Source organism: Zalophus californianus, chromosome 4 (assembly GCF_009762305.2).
Source record: "Zalophus californianus isolate mZalCal1 chromosome 4, mZalCal1.pri.v2, whole genome shotgun sequence".
NCBI classification, from domain to species: domain Eukaryota; kingdom Metazoa; phylum Chordata; class Mammalia; order Carnivora; family Otariidae; genus Zalophus; species Zalophus californianus.
In genome coordinates, this window is record NC_045598.1 from 97,244,335 (window position 1) to 97,264,105 (window position 19,771).

The 19,771-nt window shown below is 49.8% G+C and overlaps 1 protein-coding gene across 1 annotated transcript in view; it reads right to left on the minus strand.

The window, feature by feature from the left end:
• The window catches only part of NGF (nerve growth factor), a 52,288-nt gene extending 33,132 nt beyond the window's left edge, over positions 1-19,156 (minus strand). Inside the window, exon 1 of the mRNA XM_027618984.1 lies at positions 19,138-19,156. The gene's annotated coding sequence lies outside the window, so the exon portion shown is untranslated. The remainder of the gene's footprint in view (positions 1-19,137) is intronic.
• Positions 19,157-19,771: the final 615 nt, after the last annotated feature.

The following is a 19,771-nucleotide window of genomic DNA, read 5'->3' on the forward strand; positions in this document are numbered from 1 at the left end:
TTAATGGAAGCCTCCTGGAGACTCACTGTCAACCCAAGTGGTGGAGCCTGGAGTGCGGCTAGGGCAGATAATTTTGGGGTGGCTTCACAGGACCCCTTGAATCATGCATATTCGTGCCCAGCTTTCACAGCGAATCCTCACTGGGAGGCTTCCTGGTGTCACCCAGCTTTCAAATCAGATTGGAGGTCCAGGTAGTATGAACTTCCATAGCACAGGGGGTGCTGCCCCAGTGGGGGCCAACTGTGGTAGCCACTGGGTCCTGCCCAGGAACCGGAAGGGAGCAGCCGGAAAGCAAATCTCTCCATCTCCACTGCCCAGCTTCTTTTCCGAACCAGACCCCACGGCTGGTCTTTTCCTTTGGGATTCTCCATCTCACAGTCCTGCCTGCCTTCCTCACATGCACCTGCACCACCAGCCACAGCCTCTGTCTGTTCTCCTGTGTTCTGCATGCACAGCAGGCATCACAGGTGTGTGTGCACACACCATGCAAACGTGCCCTAGAGACAAAGGTGCTTCCCCTGCAAATCCTGTCTCCAAGATGCCCGCCCATCCTTGCTTTCTGCCAGTCTTTGTAAGGACTCAGAACTCACTTTTTCTTCCGGCAACTCTCCTCAGAGAATTGGCAAGTGGGGCTGCAACGGGAGCAGCATCGGTTGTTTTAGAAACTTGACTAAGTCATACATATGGTGAACTCTGACCTCCACTCACTCAGTGGCACCATCCCCAAATCCCCTTCAGCCCCTGGTTCTTGTGCCCTGAGCAGCCCAAGTTATGTTAAGGAAGCACAATGTCACCCCAGCATCCTCAGCCAGACTCCGAATTCCTGAGGGGTCAAAGCCTGACTTGAAATCTGCCCAGCCAAGTGTCTCATACAGTGCTGGGCCGGCGTGGGTGGTTGATAAAATATCATTAGATGGCAGGGGGGTGACGAAGACCACAAGAATGGGCTCTTTCTTGCTTGCTACTTGCTTGCTATTAACTTGCTGAGATGTCCTGGATGCCAGGAGAAGCCAGATGGCCCAGGGTCTGAAGTAAACAGCCCTAACTGGGAATAGGCTCTTCAGGGAGTTTTTCAGGAAGGGGATCAGGCATTTGGCTAAAAGGGCAGGGTCTGTGCTACCCACAGCTAGGAAGCAGGCAGAATATATAGAGCCCATGGTGTGTCGGTAAAATCGGCTCTCCAAGGGGAGAGGAGTCTTGATTTGTAGCCCCTGCTGCTTTCTATGGTGTGAATACTCCCACCACGGCCAACCGGAAACTACCAGCATGACCTCACTGAGTGTGAGCCAGGAAGAGAAGCTTACTGGGGAGCAGGTGTGAGCGTGTTGTAAGCCAGCCCCAGCCACACCACTGATCGAAGTATTTTCCTGGACAGGGAAAGAGGACTGTCCTTTCTCTTGGGTGCATCTCCCCTTCTCCCCCTGCCTACTTTGCAGATCTCAAACGAATCTCAAATGCCTTCCTGCGGGAATCCTTCCTGCCCTGCTAAGGTACCTTCTCTAATGGCATGTGAATCTCTTACCAGAGTAGAAACTCCCATTCCTTTGTGTGACTGTTGGTCACTGTCTTCCTGGCTAGTCTATGAGCCCTGCGAGGGAGGGAACTGTGTGCAATTGTTGTGCCCCCTTGGATCACTGGTGCCCAGCACAGTGCCTGGCACAAAGTTACTGCTTAATAAACAGCTGGGGACAAATGAAAGATAGAAATGAGCTGAGGCTTGACCTAGGCTTTGCTCAAAGCACTGTGATTTTACACAAGGCATTTCATCCTCTAGCCTTTTGGGTTTCTTTCCTCCTTTTTTTTCCCATTAATATATATATCACATACAACATATATCATATATTTCATAGATATGAAATATTGATATATTTATAATATGATATATATAGGATATATGCTGTGTGTGTATATATATATATATACGAAGTTATATACAAAGTTATATACAAAGACTGCAAGACTTTTATTTATTTTTTATTTTTTTTAAGATTTTTATTTATTTATTGAGAGAGAGAGAGAATGATAGAGAGAGAGCATGAGAGGGAGGAGCGTCAGAGGAAGAAGCAGACTCCCTGCTGAGCAGGGAGCCCGATGTGGGACTCGATCCCGGGACTCCAGGATCATGACCTGAGCTGAAGGCAGTCGCTTAACCAACTGAGCCACCCAGGCGCCCAAGACTGCGAGACTTTTAGAAGGGTAGTGCAATTTTCAAATGTTTGCAGCCACCTCAGCGATGTGCCCATTTTTTTTGTGCTGTGTGTGTGATGTATGTATGTGTCTATATGTGTTCACATGTGTGTGCATGCCTGCATGTGTCTGAGAGAGAGAGACAGAGAGAGGAAGGGGAGAAGAAAATCTTACAATGAAATATTTTTGTTTCCTTTTCATGTCAAAGGCCACTGGGTCATAGAAGAATCCATCTGACAGCCAGTCCTGTGGTATTAGATTCATCTCTGTCATTCTTTTACCAAAAGGCTAAAAGCTTTGTTGGAATTAAAAGGGTACTAAGAAGTGCCAATCAGCTCATAAGCGCCTGTGGGCAGGACTCAGTCATAAGCGTCCCTGCTGCCCACAAAAGCCCAGAACAGCACAGTGCACACAGCAAGAGCTCAGGGATGGACACCTGCTGAATACTTAGCTTTGAGATAGACCTCACTTTGGTAGTAAGAATTAGTCTTCATTACCAATTTTGGTGGGAACAAAATTCCCTCCATGTTGACATGTTTGCTTAGGGGACACATGGATAGAAACATCTTCAGAACATTTTACTAGTTTTGGTAGTTTTGATAATAAATGAGACAACTTATAATTTACTTCTCCCCAGAGTCTAAGAAACATAGAAGACGCTTGTCTCTGGGATTTCTTTTCTGTCCAGGTCCAACACATTCTGGCAAAGCCAATGGCAAAAACTAAGTTCGGGGCTACTTTTCCCTTTGTTGGTTGCTGAATACATTCTTTTCAGGGGCCAAGCCTCCCTTGCTTTTGTGACCATCCCAGGAATGAGAGGTGAGAATCAGGTAGGACCACATCCAGGCCCCTGGTAGGAATGGAAGGGGGCTGTTCTGTCTGTGCCTAGCGTGACATTGCCTTTCCACGGGACAAAGCCATGTGGAGGCAGTGAGGAGTGGATCCCAATCTGTGGGAGTGACTTTTTAGCTGGCTGCAAATGCCCTGTGGCAGGAACAGACCCTGAGAAGTGGGGAGAGCTGTCCCAAGCCTAAATTCTGGAATAGAGCTTAGGAACCCAGGTTGTTCCTGTGTATAGAAGCTGGACCCGAGGACAGGGTTGGTGGAGGAACTAGTGTAGGGAAAACTGGTTGTGATTATGATAACAACAGCGCTAAACTCCTTGAGGCTTATGTGCCAGGTGCTCTGTTAGCCATTTTGTAAGCGTTACTACCTCCATCTTACAGATGGTTTTCCTGAGGCTCACACTACAAATGACTGGTAAATCACGGTGACACCATGACACTGACCTTCTGTCTTCCTTGTCTAGGGATTTAAACTCCATTCCCTCTCTCTCTCTCACTGTACAAAGACCTTAAGCTCTAAAATATTTCCATGACTGATACCTGACATTTAACTTTCCATGATTTTAATAATTCAATGAGAATATCTGCTGTTTGAGGGGAGCCTGGGTGGTTCAGTCGGTTAAGTATCTGCCTTCAGCTCAGGTCATGATCTTAGGGTCCTGGGTTCAAGCCCTGCATTGGGCTTTCTGCTCAGCAGAGAGTCTGCTTCTCCCTCTGCCCCTCCCCACCCTGCTTGTGCTCTCTCTCAAATAAATAAATAAATAAATAAATAAATAAATAAATAAATAAATAAATAAAATTCTTTTTAAAAAAGAATATCTGCTGTTTGAACAGCTTTTATGTGCCAAATACTGTGGTTGCATACATTCTTTCACTTAACCACTACTTTATAAAGGAGGTATTATTATTATTATTGCAATTTTACAGTTGAGGAAACTGAGAATCAAAGGGAGTTTATATGATGTATTTAAAATCACACAAGCAAAATAAATAAAGTAGGAATCAGTAGGAATCCTACACAATCAGCAGGAAGGAAGGCCCAAGGCCAGCCTTTTGCTTGCTCTGTTGTCTGTGAGTGGTTGGATGCCTTCTGATGGAGAGAATATGATGGCTGCTAAAAGCATTTGTACCTAGGATAAGCATCAGTCTGAGCCCTTATCAACCATGTATTTCTTAGTATGATGAACGGTCAGAGGTCACCTATTGATGGAGAAGCTTGAAAGCATCAAAACTCTATATACCAGGAAGGGGACCTAAAGAGGGAAGGGGACCCCAGTGACAAGTTGGCAGACAGGTTCTCTGAGGGGGGCAGGGAAGGGAGGGTCACTCAGCTGTTTCATGACTTCTGAGGCGAGGTGACAGACAACCTCATCACCTTCGCCCTACAAGGCAGCTATGAGACCACGTCTGTGGGGAAATACATATTTCTATTGACTGAGTCCGGGCTAAATTAGACATTAGTGTAATGCGACACATCTGAATTTCATCACCATTACATCATCCTTTAGACCTTGTAAACGTTCATAATGATATTTTTGGTAGGCTGGGATAAGCTGTCTCCATCTGAGGTGTATTACTTTAAACCTACATTTAACAGACTAATAAAACGAGGTGTTGGCCAGCCAATCCCCTGTAGTCATACCCTCAGAAGTATCCAGGCAGCAAAAGGAACCAGAGTTATGAGTAAGTGTCCTGAAGTGGCCCCGAGGGCACAGACCCTGACCATGCTGTGTCACTCGGAGGAGATGGTGGGACGACCAGAGCTGTGTATTTGGAACCAAGCATTCTCCTCCCATGGGAGACTCCACAATTCACGACCTTAGAATCCTGAGACTTTGGAAAATGATCCATGGTCTGAACCGACCCCCCACCCCTGCCTCAAGAACTGGACATCCACACCCTTATTGTGAGGTGGCACAGGGGGCTGATCTGGGGATGCGGAGAACATCTACTCATCACCTGCCATGTGCTAAACACAGACTATACATCATCACATGTGACATTAGGGGAATTACTTTTCTTAACTGAAGCGTAGGACCAATGTGTGGCACAGAAGACTATCTTGGAACCACGATTTGCATAATTATCTCATGTAGTACCAACTCAACACAGGCCAGTGTGTCTGTTCAGGACCCAGTCTATGCTGTGCGGGATGCTTGATTTCACCCCTCACTGGCCTTCCCAGTGCTCTAGGTCCTACTCAGCCCCTCCCGGGGCTCCTGGAAAATGATGGCAGAAGACCCCCCAGTTCCTTCTCCAGGAATGACCCGTGGCCCTTCAGAATGAGCTGACCCAGAGATTTTCCCCTGCAGTTGGCCACTCTTCCCTCCCTCTATCCTGGGCTCTGCTCCCGACCAGAACCAACTGGAGCTTAGATTTCGCCCCTTACTCCTGTTTGTCTCCCGTCCACCTCCCTTCCCCGACCCCTCTCTTTAGTCACACATCTCAGAGCCCTCCAGCCTTGCTCTTTGTCCTACTGAATATTAAAGTTCACATCCAGCTCTGGTCTACAACAGCTCCCCTGTACATTTACCAGAGGAAGCCAAAGCCTCCAGAGCCCTGCTCTATCTGGGGCCCCCTAGCTAAAGGGGACTCCACAAACTTGTAGTGCAGCGCATGTCACGCCTCCTCCAGGAAGCCTTCCCTGAAATGCAGGATCCCACCGATGTCCTTTCCTAACCTTCTGTCATAATGCATGTCTGTGCCATACTTATCAACTTCATTCATTCAACAAACACTGATTGAGATCCTATTAAATGATGTGCACTTGATGATCACAACAAAGTTCTTGCCCTCATCCTTACATTCCTGTGGAGGAAGCAGATAATACAGAAGCAAATACTAGAATTAACTACTGTGAGATAAATAAAGCACGGTAGGGGACTGCAGCCTATTGGTGGCAAGGTTTGGTAGGGGGTAAAATAGATATTTTAAATTAGGGTAATCAAGGGGCACCTGGGTGGCTCAGTCAGTTAAGCATCTGCCTGTAGCTGGGGTCAGGACCCTGGGATCGAGCCCCACGTCGGGCTCCCTGCCCAGTAGGGAGCCTGTTTCTCCCTCTGCCTGCTACTACCCCTGCTTGTGCTCTCTCTCTCTCTCTCTCTCTCTCTCTGTCAAATAAATAAATAAATAAAATCTTTTAAAAATAGTAAATTAAGGCAATTAAGAGATGACATCTGAGCAGACCTAAATGATGAAAAGTGAACCGCAAAGAAGATCTGTGGGCAGAAGTTATCCAAATATAGAGAATAACAAGTGTAAAGGCCCTGAGGCAGTAACCAGATTAGTGTGCTGAAGACAGCAAGAAGATCAGTGTGGCTGCCACACAGCAGGCAAGGAAAGGGGTGATGCAGGATGTCGGAGAGAGGGTCTGGGTCCAGACCATATGAAGGCAGGGTTTTTCCCAGTAGGCTTTCAGTCCTACTGACATTTTGAGCCAGATAATTCCTTATTGTGGGGGACCATCCTGTGCACAGTAGGATGTTTAGCTGCATCCCAGGACTCCATCCACTAGACACCAGGGTCACCAACCCCACTCTCCCCTGTGACAATTAAAATTTATCTCCAGATGTTGTCAAATGTCCCCTGGGGGGAAATCACTCCCAATTAAGAACCGCTGAAATAAGGCCATGGCAAGACAATGGATTTGAGTCCATGATGGGAAGCCATTGGAAGGTTGAGGCCTGGGAAATAACGTGATTGACATCTTTATTTTTTTTTTTAAGATTTTATTTATTTGTTTTAGAGAGAGAGAGAGAGCATGAGCAGAGGGAGGGGCAGGGGGAGAGAATCTCAAGCAGACTCCCCACCGAGGGCAGAGCCCAATGTGGGGCTCCAGCCTATGACCCAGAGACCATGACCTAAACTGAAACCAAGAGTGGGATGCTTAACCAACTGAGCCACCCAGGCACCCCAGGATTGACATCTTTAAAAGGGCGCTCTCTTGGGGCACCTGGGTGGCTCAGTTGGTTAAGCGTCTGCCTTCAGCTCAAGTCGTGATCCCAGAGCTCAGGGATCAAGCCCCGCATCGGGCTCTCTGCTCAGTGGAGAGCCTGCTTCTCCCTCTGTCTCTCGCCTCTCATCCTGCTCATGCTCACTCTCCCCCCACCCCATTCTCTCCTTTCTCTCAAATAAATAAATAAAATCTTCAAAAAAAACTAAAATAAAAGGGCGCTCTGACCGCAGCTGGGCTGGAAGGCTGTGGGGGAAGAAGAGTGGAGGCAGGGGGCTGCATGAAGAGGTTCCTGTAGTAGTCTGGGGGAGAGGTGATAGCGGTCTGGACCAGGCGGTGGCGGGATGGTGAGCAGTGATTGGATCCAGAATTTATGTTGAAATCAAGACTTGCTGGTGGATGGAAAATGAAAGGTGACAAGGAAGATAGAATCAAGGATGATTTCTAGATTTGGGGTCTGGACAACTGTGGGGATAATGATGTCATTATCTAAAATGGGGAAGACTAAAGTAAGACCTAAATTTGTGATATCCAAGAGGATATGACAGTAGCCCCATAAGAGCCGGGAGCCCAGGGGAGAGGTCTGCATTGGAAACAGACACCTAGAAGTGGTATTTAACGCCTGGGGTGGATGAGATATCTAGGAAGAGAGTGATACAGAAAGGGAAGGAGACTGGCCTGAGCTCCAGGGCACTCCAACATTTAGAGTCAGGAGAAGGCAAAGCCAGCCAAGGTGACAGAGAAGGGAGTAGGGACATGAGAGGCATGTGACCCGGTAACTCCATATCCGCCTCCTCCTGTCCATGGCCTGGTCACCGAACAGTCGGGCAGCTCCTTAGGCATATCCACTTGTGTTCAGTGTCAACGACCCCTACAAAACCAGGTTGGGGCAAGCAAACAACTCAGCAGAAGTCACCATGTTTAATCCTTCCTAAGAAGTGCTATTAGTCCCATTTTCAGTGGACGAAACTGATAATCAGAGAGGTACAGTAAGTCACCATCGATCACATGTGTTTTTAGCCCCACTCCTGGACCTTGAACCCTGGAGAGTCTGATTCCACATTCACACCTTTTCCACAGTGCCCTTGGCCTCTTGCATTAGGGGCCCGCTCCATGCCTGGCACAGGCTCTGTCCCCATTGTGGCAGGAACAGCTCATTTCTGCCCAGGCTTCTGTGAAATGCTCTCCCGTCTGCTGCTGCATTCGGTATGGGCAGCAGGGAGCTGGGATCACTCACTCACGCAGGGCAAGTGACTGTCAGGGGCCCCCACCCAACCAAGGGCAGAGCCAGGTGCTGGTACCGGGAGTCTCGCGTTCCTTTTATAAGCCTCACGCCTTACGTTTTATACCCACAGCCAAGGTGCTTCCCCCAGCTGGCAACTGTATTCAAAGCAGCCCTATCCGGTACACAGGGGCAATATCATCACTCTCATTTTATCAGATTAAGACTCGGAGGCTCGGAGAGGTTACAGAGTTAGGAGAAGGCTGAGCCAAGGGGAAATCCCTGGTCTCCCGAATCTCAGTATTACTGAGGAGAAATAAGTAGCCCTGTCCAACTTAACCATTTCTTCTTCCTTATATAACAGCTCTCCCATCCCCTAAAAGAAATAAACTACAGACAGGTTTGTGGAATTTTCCCAAGCACGAGTTTGCCAGTGAGAATTCTGTAATAGGTCCATAATCATTTCAGAAGCTGAAATGATTAGGACGTGGACATTCTGTGTACGGTGCCAATTTGAATTCTTATTTTGCTTAACTGTAAAGATCCTTTAAAAAGAACCTTTGAAACGTAGTTTTGCTTTATTAAGTCCTCCACTTCCTGACATGTCCTGCTCTGTTTCAGAAAAATTCAAAACAACAACACTTGAAAGCCCTTCCCTCCTCCCCGCTCAAGTATTTTCTTTCATTTCCAAGATTCAGAGATGCTGACACGTGGGCGTGAAGTCTGGAGTCAGGCTTTGGTGTCTGACCTCCTCAAAAATGAAAAGGAAAACATTTCTGGGTGTTCACACTTTCCCCAGCAAAGGACAGACACAACACTCTTGAACCCAGATGAAAAGAAAGGTAATTCGTTTCATGCCTAAGAAACATTCTTGGTGGTGCGTCATGTTCTGGGACAATTGATTCCATTTGTCATTGCAAGTTTTAGAAAGGGTGGAAATACACTCTTCCCCCCCTCCTCCTTTGGGCACAGAAAAAGTCAGCATTTGTTTTTTCCTTAAAAATAAAAACAACAACAAAACCAGGTGCAACGGTGACGTATTAAAACAGCCTCCGGGCTGCTTTCCTTGCAGCCCCCTCAACTCCAGTGCTTGGCTCAATATAACCCACCTGCTTGGGGGAAGGGAGCTGGGTTTGATGCACAAACGTCCCTCTGTTATAAACGTTAGTTACAACGTGCAACTGACCCAGTGACATTAATTTTATAGGGAATAGCAGAATGGGTGGTGGAGAGGAGAGAAGAATACTCTTACAGAGATGAAAATTATCCCTGGAACCAGGTCCTTTTTTCCCCCTTCGGCTCCACTGCCCTGAAACCTCAAATAGAGATGTCTTAAGTGCCCAGAAAGGAGTGTTAAATCTTTGGTCTGGACAGGAACTCAGCATTTGAGGCGATGTCACTAATAATCCTCTTTGAGTCTTTGTGGTGAAAATGGGGCCCAGTGGGAAGGCATTTTATGAGGAGAGAGCTGGAATGAGCCCCAGGGGAGCATGGAGAAACACAGATGAGGGGGGAAGGCGACAATTCCACTTGAACAAAGAGGCAGGCAGTTTGTCATCACTGATCTGTCCTCAGGGGCTGCATTAGCTAGGCTCTCAAGAAAATTGGGACATGTCACCTTTGTGGCCCCAACCTAGAATCTTGGTGTGGGTCACTCATGTGTCCTCCGCTGAGAAGGGAAGGTCTAGGGTCAGTGACAGGTTGTGGTCCGGGGTGAGGGCTGGAGTTAGCATTAGGGTTTGGTTTGCCTGAAGGTGGCCGCTCCAGTGTCCACATGAGGAGGCTTTAAGCTGTTTATACCAGGAGAGAAAGTTACCCGTCCCCACGCCCCCGCATCGGGGCAGCCTGGAGCCTCGCTCATGAGAAAATGTTAGGCTCTCTGCTCTGGGCAGGAACTTCTTTAGAATTTTGACAATGTCAACATTTTAATGGCATCTTAGCTCTGCGGCCCTTATAAAAATATACGAAAGGGGAAAGATGTGATTTGTGGGAACAGAAGCTCCTTCCAGAGTCACTGCACCCACCCTAGGACCAAAACAGTTATCCTGGTCACACGGCCAGGCAAGGTGGTGATACCCCTCTGACAGTTCCTGGTGACAGAGAAGGATGCCTTGTGCCCCTCGGACAATGATGTCATGGTCCCGAGTGGGGAACAGAATCACAGGAAGGTGGCTCTGCAAGCATGAAATGGGAGAAAGGCGATATAGAAGGTGGGAATGAAGACAGGAGATGATTGTTGCTGTCTCTTTGCTTGGTTTGCCAGAGAAACAGAAAAACCCAGGGATAATCACATTTAGGGAAGTCATAGTGCTGATGAGGTTGAGGAGTGATAAAGAAGGAGGAGGAGGAGAAGGTGGTGGAGGAGGAAGGAGAAGACAGATGCTAATAGCAGCTCTCACTTACAGAGGGCCCCTTTGGTGGCAGGCACCTCATACATCTCTGTCATTTAATCTACACAATGGTCCTATGAGGATGGAATCCATGTGACCTCACAGAGGACAGTGATGCTGTGCAAACCTAGGTCACCCAAATCACACACGTGGGAATCGCAGAGCTGGGACTGAACTCCAAGTTTGTCTGGCTTTGGAGCTATGCCATTTCCTAAACCATGCTGTCGTCTATACCAGTAGCTTTTAACCTTTTTCGATGACTCACCGTGAAAAAATTCATTTTCCATCATGATCCAGTTTGCACATATGAGTATGGGTAAGCACATATACAACTAAAACAAAAGTTTCGTGAATACTTTCCCGTTGCTACGTGTGATGAATTCTGGCTTTTAAAATTTTATTCTACTCTCTTGCATTGAGAGAGAGAGAGAGAGAGAGAGAGAGAGAGAGAGAGAGAGAGTTATACCACTAAATTGGTTTCACATCCCCCGAATGGGTCTCAATCTGTACTTTGAAAAACATTTTCCTTTTCTCTACTCTATGGCAGTTGATTTGAAATGTTCTTCAACTTCCTGCTTGATCTTGCTGGATGCAGGGCAGCATCTTTGCTTCTGAGGCATGCTGCTAATTATGTACTCTGGACCATCCCTCTGGTTGGAGGGGTCATCATTAATCAAATATTTCAGAAATTACAAATATCTGACAAAACCGTTTGCTTGGAAAAGAGTCAGTCCAGGAAACCATCCAGAAAACATAACCGCTGATCTAAGGCACCAACTAATACAATATTTTAAAAGCAGTTGATGCATGCTTGCAGAAGAAACTCTTTTCTCTGCTTTTAGAACCTAAAAGGACTCATCTTTTCTCCTGGGGCAATCAATGCATGCTCGCCATCTCACAATAATGCCAAAGGAAAAGAAACACACGAGGTGTCGTGGGGAATCCATCCACCCACCAGCAAGCGTAGTGTTGCCTATCTCAGTTTTTCGTGAGTACACCTAGGATCTGAAATTAGACTGCTTTTTAGGGGAGTGTGCATGTCTCCACCCTGGTTTAGGATTTCGGGGACAATTCTGTTTCAACAGCTAGGGACAGTGATAGGATTGGTTGAATCAGATTTAGGTCATGGAAAGTGAAGTCCAGATCAGATGGCTCAGCGCGAGTCAGCCCCGACGAGCCGTGGACTCAGTGACTTCACTCCAAGCAATGTGCACACTAATTGAGAAAACATGTTCCTGTGATAGCCTCATGCAAAAATCCAGATTTACGAATTTTTTTTTTATTCCTAAGAATTCCTTGAATATTTGCCGTGCGTGTCTATACAGCCTCCTGGAGTACTTTTCCTTCTTCCTGAGTAGAGTTGTGTTTTTCTGCTGTGGCCCGGGTCAGGTTTTTAAAAGGGTGGGAGGCTCTGTCTCCTGACAGAGAACAAGTGGGCACATGGCCACAGGCCTTGGGGAGAAGGAGGAGGAGGGCAGGAGAGGAGAAAGATAACCGACACCTTCTGTCCCTTTCCCGGGGCAGAAAAAGCAACTGAGATCCAAGTCCTTGAAAAGCAACCGTCCACAGAGCTCAGCAAGGGACCCCTCTCCTTCATGCTTGTGGTCCTGCATTCTGAAGGCCCCCTGGCTGGCCCACCCCCCGCCCCTCAGCATTAGGAGCAGAGCTCAGGCTTCCGGGACACTCGCTGCATTGCAGGTTCTGGGCTAAGTTTGGGCTTTCCAGCATTCTCTTCTCTCACCTCACGACTGCCCTCTGAGATCGGCATTAGGATTTCTTTTTACAGATGAGGACACTGAGGCATACAGGGATTAAGGAAAGCGGTCATAGAATCAAGAAGAGGTGGAGCATGGATCTGAAGCGAGTGCTGTCTGATTTTGTGCCAGGGTGTCTTCTAACCAACCCTGCCCACCTGCAGGACACACCACCTCCAGGAAGCCTCTCTGGAGTGCACCACATCATTCAGACCTCTCCCTTCCTGTGGCTCTTAGAGCCACTGCATTAGTGCTTCTTCCACTTGTCCCCCTTCTGATGATGCTCTCCACTGCTCCAAGTGTGTTAAATCTAAACTAGAAGATAAGCCTGCAGACAGATTCTGTTTGGTCTGCACGTATGTTTTGAAAGTGAAGAAACTACACATGCAGCCTCCAAGTTTTGATTTTTCTGGAAAAGTTGGAAGATCTGGCCACACGGGGCCCGTCATCCTGCAGAGCAACAGAGAGCCTGTCCCCTTTCGATGGGGCACACTCTCTGTAGTTTACTGTGGTCCCCACTGGCCTCTGGACATACCCCACTTACATTATCCGATGAGCCTGAAAAGTCATTTTAATTTTGACTCCTGAGCAATCTCCTTGGGTGGGATCATGACTTATATTTATCACGAACCACTCCCCTCACCCCAGCGCCCAGTTCCCTGGCTAGTACATTAATAAAGACGCTAATTTGGGAGAAGGAAAATCAATCCAGTGGCCTGATATCCGGGGGACCTACCTCCCCCAGTGGGGTGGGGACTGTCCCCCCCCTTTAACCGCAGGTTATATGTGGTTTAGCAATAGCTGCTCAGCCACAGACCCTGGGCACAGGGAGCACAACTGCTCTGCCATCATAGAAAATCCGCTTCCTCCTTCCTTCTTCTCTGGGAAACTTGATAAGATACATAAAATCCTGAAGACACAAGTGGTTGGACGAGGAGGCGTTGGCATGTGGGGTAAGGAACCAAAAACACTCTTAAAGCTGCCAGTACAAATGGCCATTCTCAAGAAATGCCTTATTTAGAGAGCACTGCATAACATCGCTGAAGTAAAAGTCTGAGGAGAAGTTTTCTGCTGGAAGAAAATCACAGGAGACTCTCCGCGTGTCTTTTTTTACCCGGGCATTATGAGGCAAAGATCATTCAGAAGTGAAGCGTTTGGCTAAAATTCTATCAAAATGAGAATATTAATTACAGAAGGTCCAAATATAGGTGGGTAAATTCCCAGAGAAGGCTTCAATGCTACCAAAAGATTTCTTCTCCCAATGCGGCGAAGTTTTATGTACGCAGAGATATAAAAAGTGCAAAGATGAGATCGTGGGATCTGAAGTGGAAAAGCATGAAGGGAGGACCTCCCCAGACTGAGGGAGAACACGAGGAAGGGAAACTCACAGAGGGCCCCCTGTGCGCCAGGCCTGCGCTGGTGTGTGTCCCCCTTACCACGTACGACAGCCCAACGGAAACAGGTACTACTGTTACTCCTGTCTCACAGAAGAGGAACCCATACGAGAGATGCCCTCCTGCTGGGTGGTCACCCCCTTCCCCTCAGTCACCTAGTCCCGTATCTGTTGGGCAGTGAGAGCCCAGCACGGCTCCAACTTCAAAATCACTGTCCAAAGGGGACCCTGCCTCCTGTGGCATCTCCCACACACCTCAGGGAGTCCACATGTGGTTATTGACAAGGATGCGATAGATGGTGGCCCAGTGTCTCCCAGCCAGATGTGCTCGGGGCCAAACACAGGACGGCAATTCACCAGACTGGAATGTGAGTCACTTCAACCGTGCCTCAGACCCACAGTGATGAGGAGGTGACACAGGACTTCCCTCAGCCCCCAACCCAGGCTGAGCTCTCATGGCTTCTACCAGACAGTCGGTCCTCCTCGGGCTCACTTAGGAACAGCATGAAGAATGCAGACACATGATAATGTCACCAACCCTGGCTACTTGAGGGAACAGCCAAAGGAAACGGGATGGGAAAATCAGCCCATCTGTACCAAAGAGCAAATACTTTGTGGTTATTGGGAAACGAGTCCGGTAGTCGTGGACTGTAACTGCCCTGGCTGTGGAATGGCTTCTGTGTGAAGCTGGGGCCGTTTTCACTCCCGCTGACTTGGGAGCCAGGTCCTTGCACTTGCGGGCTCCCCACCTGCAAAAGCCACCACAGGCGGTGCCAACACGTCTCCGTCTGCTTAGTCTCAGGGTCACTTCTCAGAGAAACCCTAACTGTCTGCCTCTGACTAATACTACCACGAATGAAAAGCCTCTCCGCACGTGAAGGAGGTTGGCCCGACTCTTGGGCAATTTAAAAAGCACTGTTGCTAGTCCCACCTGACAGATTGTGTCATCAGACCATACTGAGCCTCATTAGGGAATCTCCTTAAGTCTCCAGTGTCCTTTTCTCCCCACTCATTAGGAATCAACTCTGAACGCTGCCAGCCCTCCGGCTTCAGTGGTTTTCTCTCTCCTGCTACTTTGGGCGTGCGTAGTGGACAGATGTTTCTACAATACCCTCCAAAGACAGCATTCATCTTGGCCCTTGGCACTAGGAATAATCAGCTGCTTCCATATTTTGTCCTACGGTGAGAGTTTGGGCAGGGTTAGGGATAACATGAGGTGTCCGCCTTGAGAATGAATCCAGTGCCACAAGAACCACCTCTCCCTCATAACCCTGCTCGCTGACTTTTTTCAATCAAATGTCCCATTTTGATTCCCATTTATTCTCACAGCTTGGGCACAGTTGTATTAATTTGATATCAACATGTCCCCGTGTTGATTTAAGTGCTGGCAGTGCTGGAGAGAGTTCTGCTTCCTCATTCTCTCACTCAGGGACGGGACCTCCCGGTGCCAGAGTGTGATCCATTTGGCAAAGGAGGGAAGGATTCCCTCCCAGGGCTGTGGACACCTGGGTCAAGCAGTCTGCCTGTGTTTTTAAGAGCATATGGCAGAGAAGGAAAGCTGCTATGCTATAATACCACCTGTCCCTCCCCCCGACTCTTTCTGATTTTCTTTTGATATGGGTCATTTGTAGTCACGCTCCACTAACAAAAGGCAAAGAGGGATGCCTGGCAGGACCACGGCACTGGGGTTCCTGCCAGTGGCCTCCTGGAGCCTGATAGTCATGGATCTGAAACTCCATTTCAATGATGAAATAATTGATGCCCTGACAGTAGGGCCTAGAAGAAAGGTCCTTATTGGTAATTTCCAAAGGAGGTTTTGACTGGGAAGAGTATTATCCTTTTAATAGGTATTTAGCCATGTATGGGGCGCAAGGGGTGCACTTTTGGTTATCACCATGCCTTCTGGCACTTAGTAGGCAAAGTAGGGGTATTAAACTTCCTGCATTATTTAAGTAGGTCACACTTAACCAAGAACTGTCCCCAAATGCCAAGAGCTCCATTTGGAAACACTATTAATTCGATACAATAGTCCTATAGATTGGAAAAGTAAAGCCTGAGAAGTTGCTCAGTGACTTGCTCAAGGTCACAAAGATTTTTTTTCTCTCTCCTGTCTCTCAACTCAGGAAACTACCATGGAACATTTGCCCAAAGTACAGCAGAAAAGGTCAAGAGATCATCTCAATGTTTGAATCCAATTCCTACTATGGCATTGTCTGAAGCCAGTGGTCTATAGAGGCTCCTCAAAAACATGTAAGCAGCCAAAAGAAGAATAATGAAAACATTAGGAAGCATGAGAAACTTTTCTTTATTGTATGTTATTATTCTGGTCATTATTCCGGTCTTGGCCAATCACTGTGGCTGAAGGTCTACCCTCCTTGGCTCCAAGGCTCCTCCTTGGCTCCTTAGCTCCAAGGACGGGCAATGCCATCCTCATGCACCAACCGAAAGGCCAATGCCTGGGTTTCTCCAGCTGCATTTCTGCCTCAGAGCCATCCTGGTGTTACTGCTCTTTGGAGTCAGGATGTGAACCTTTTGCCCACTGTCAAGAAGCAAGGTCCCTAGGAATGGGTTGGGGGGGCGTCTTCCATCTACATTTATTTGCCTGATGGCACCATATGCTGTTCTGTGAAACTGGTCCAACACAGAGTTGATTTCTCAAGACAGGCTAAGCCTGAGAGCTGACGGTTTAGCTGATGGTTTGCAAGATCAGATCAGAGGTGCCACTCAAAGAAAGAGAAACCCTCTGGGAACAGGGGTTGTTTGCTTAGAGATACCCAGAGATTTTAAGTGAATCCTCAGCAAACCTTCCATTATTTGCTGCCAGCAAAGGTCTCCAAAGCCTGCTCAGGACCCCGAAGTCCCTCCAAGTTCTTCCTGGGAGAAGATAAATGGCTGGGCGTCTGGTCCCTTGTCTTGCACTGATGTCTGCTTGGGGGCACAGTGGGGAAGAGCAGTGGCCCGTCTCCTTGTAATTTCTCTGCAGCTCCAATGCAGCTGCTGTTGCAACAGGGCATTCAGTGAAGGTGCTGCAGTAGTGTTCAGCACTTGTTTCAAAGTGAAGAGGTGAGATTTTCTCATCAATTTAATCTCAGCAATGATGAGAAACTTCCCTCAGGCTCCAGCCCTGCCCTGCCATGCCCTACCCTCCCTGCTGATGTCGGCAGCTGGGGCCCCCTTCCTGGCCACGGCACAACTTTCTCCATGGAAGAAGAGTGTCAAGCCAAGCCTCCCTCTGGGCCGCTCGCTGGGGGGAGATGTGGGGTGGGCAAGAGGAGGAGGCAAGGACCTCATTCTCTTGAGAAAGACTGAGGGGACCGAAAGAGCCACCAAGACCGGGATGGCGTCCTGAATGGACCCAGTTTCCCTGATTCGCTGGCAGGCCTGGGCTGCTTCAGGGTAAGATGGCTGCCCAGGGAAGGCGTGGCACTAGCAGCCGGTTATAAATCCTCCCAGGTGCTCCTACAGTCCCATCAGGACACGGATCCCCATGACCCAGAGGCCTGGTTTCCCATTTGTGGTGCCTCCTAACATTTTCCCCATCAAGGCTGCCCTTTTTTTCACCTGCATAAAAATGCTGGGAAAAGGAGGAGGGGTTTGGCAGCACGTGACCTTAACCCCACTCCCTCCAAGACCCAAGCAGGAGAAACACGCACTTCTTCTGTGAGTCAGTGTGGGCAGCGCCGGTCCCAGCCCCCAGACCACTCCTCCCCACCATCGCCGCCCAGTCCGGCAGTCCCCTCTGAACCCCCGGGAACACTGCCCATCGCATATTGACATTTGGGTTGCCCACGCTGACATACGACTTATTCCAGAATAAGACCCACAGAAGGCGCCTATCCAGATCTAATGTAGCCTTTCCTCTGCAGAGGGAGAAAGTTTCAGACATTCGGTAAACAAACAAACAAACAAACAAAACCAAAAAACAAAACTGTGAACACTGCACAGGAGGGACCCAACTGTGGCTGCCCTTTCTGCTCTGCTCCGAGGGGCAAGCATTCCCCTCCAGCAGCTGAACCGACAGCTTCAAGAGTCTGAAGACCCCGCAAAGATGTCACTGGTGGGCCTTCCACCGCTGGGTCTGAATTTGCAGAATGCATCTGGCCATGCACGTGTAGGGAAGGAGGGGGCTGGCACCGGCAGCGGGTGTGCCCAGACGATGGAGCCAGGACAATTAATCAAGTGCCTTTTCTCCAGGATTCCCATTGGCCTTGGATGACATGGGGCAGAGACACCCAGGAGAGCACTATTTTGGTTTCCGGCTGGGAACGTGCGCTAAGTTTTCCTTAAAACTCACAGCACCCAAAAGGCTTTGCTGTAATACACTTTAATGCATGAAACACCCATAAATTATCCTTCAAACTGTTACAACTTCCAACCTGGAACAACTTGGAAAAACCAGCCTAGCAAGCAGGATCCTTTTTAATCTCTCAAGTCACAAGGGAAGAGAAAGTTCAAGCAGAAAACACCTTCCACGAGAATCTCAGAGATTTTTTTTGAAAGAAGGAGCGTTGTAATCAAACAGAGCTAAGCCACTTGTTTATGCTGGCTCAAAGATGCCGCTTCCCGACCCCGGGTCCTTTTTCTGCTTCCCCTCCGTCCTTGCCGCCTGGACCCAAGGCGCTGCCCGCCCCACCCCTCCACGCCAGCTTCTCCTACACCTGGCAGCAGACCGCTGGAGGTGAGGCGTGTGACCCAGGGTAGCAGGGCTGAGCCTTGGCGACCTCGGTCCAGCGCCGCTCCTTGGAGGTCCCCGGGTGCGTCGAGTCCCGGGGCCCTCACTCGGGTCTCCCAGCCCTCCAGCAATGCGCAGAGGAGCCCGAAAACCCTTACTCGGTTCCCTGCACCACTTCTAGCGCGCTCTGCCGGGTTCGTCCCCTTACCTGGGGGCGGAGTAGCACTTTCCAGACTCGGCGCGCACACCAGCCCCGGCGCGCTGCGCCCTGGCCCTCCGCAGTGCAGACCACCATTCCTCCGCCCCGGCGCGCCCGCAGCCTGCGCATCCCTCTCCCTAAGCTCTTTCGCGCTCCCTCGCTTGCGCGCTGTCCCCTTCCGGCCCTCGAACTAGCAGTCCCTGGCATCGCCGTACGGCTACTGCAAGCTCCAGGACTTCGAGCCATCGGGAGACCGGGAACTCCGCGACCAAAGAGAGAGAGAGAGAGAGAGAGAGCGCTGCTCCCCTCGACTCGCCCGCCTGCCCAGGCTCCCGCGCTCCCGCACCCATTCGGGACGCTCCTCTCACGGCTGCACCTCAGCCCGCGGGAGCCCCGGGGGTGCCCGGAGATCTCGCCAGACCTGGATCCATGCACTCTCTCCCAGGGAGCCCAGCCGCGCTAGCCCGCGCCCCTGCCCGCGCTGCGCCCCTCTCGGGGCTCGGCTCGGGGCAGCCTGACTCACCGCTGCGCTCCCCTCCGGCTCCCAGCGCTCTCTGCTGTGCAGGAGCGCCGAGCTGCTCTAACACAAGCTTCTTGAATTCTTAGCCCCTCCTCCCGGACTCCTGAGTCACTCACTCCAAATCCTTCCCCCCACTGCAACCCTCCCCAGCCCGGGCCCCGCACCTGCTCTGGTGGGCGGAGGTGCCCGGCTGTAGGGGGTCCTGGGTGCTAGAGGTCCATCGCTCCCGGGAGGGCTGGCTCGACACAGCCGGGGAAGGGTTCAAACCTCCTGATGTCAAAGGGAAACGCACTGGGGTCGGAGGGGCAGCGCGGGCAAATCCTGGACGGGGATTTTCTGGGGCACCAGGCGGGGTGCGGGCTCTGGACGCCGTTGGGCGGGCAGGCCGTTGTGGGCGCAGTTGTCCGGAGCTCCCCGCACCTCCCCACCCTTGCCTCGCGCGTCGCCTGCAGCCAGCGCTCCGGGGGTCCGCCCGACGTCACACTCGGTGCCCAAGGCTTTGGCTGCCTCTGCTCCTAGCAGCGAGAGAGAAGAGCCTAGAGAGCTTTCGGCCTGGGACGCCACCCATCGCCCCAGGAGAAAAGAGCACCCAGGGGAGCTTGGCGAGATGCAGGTGCCGGGGCTCCTCCAATTCGGG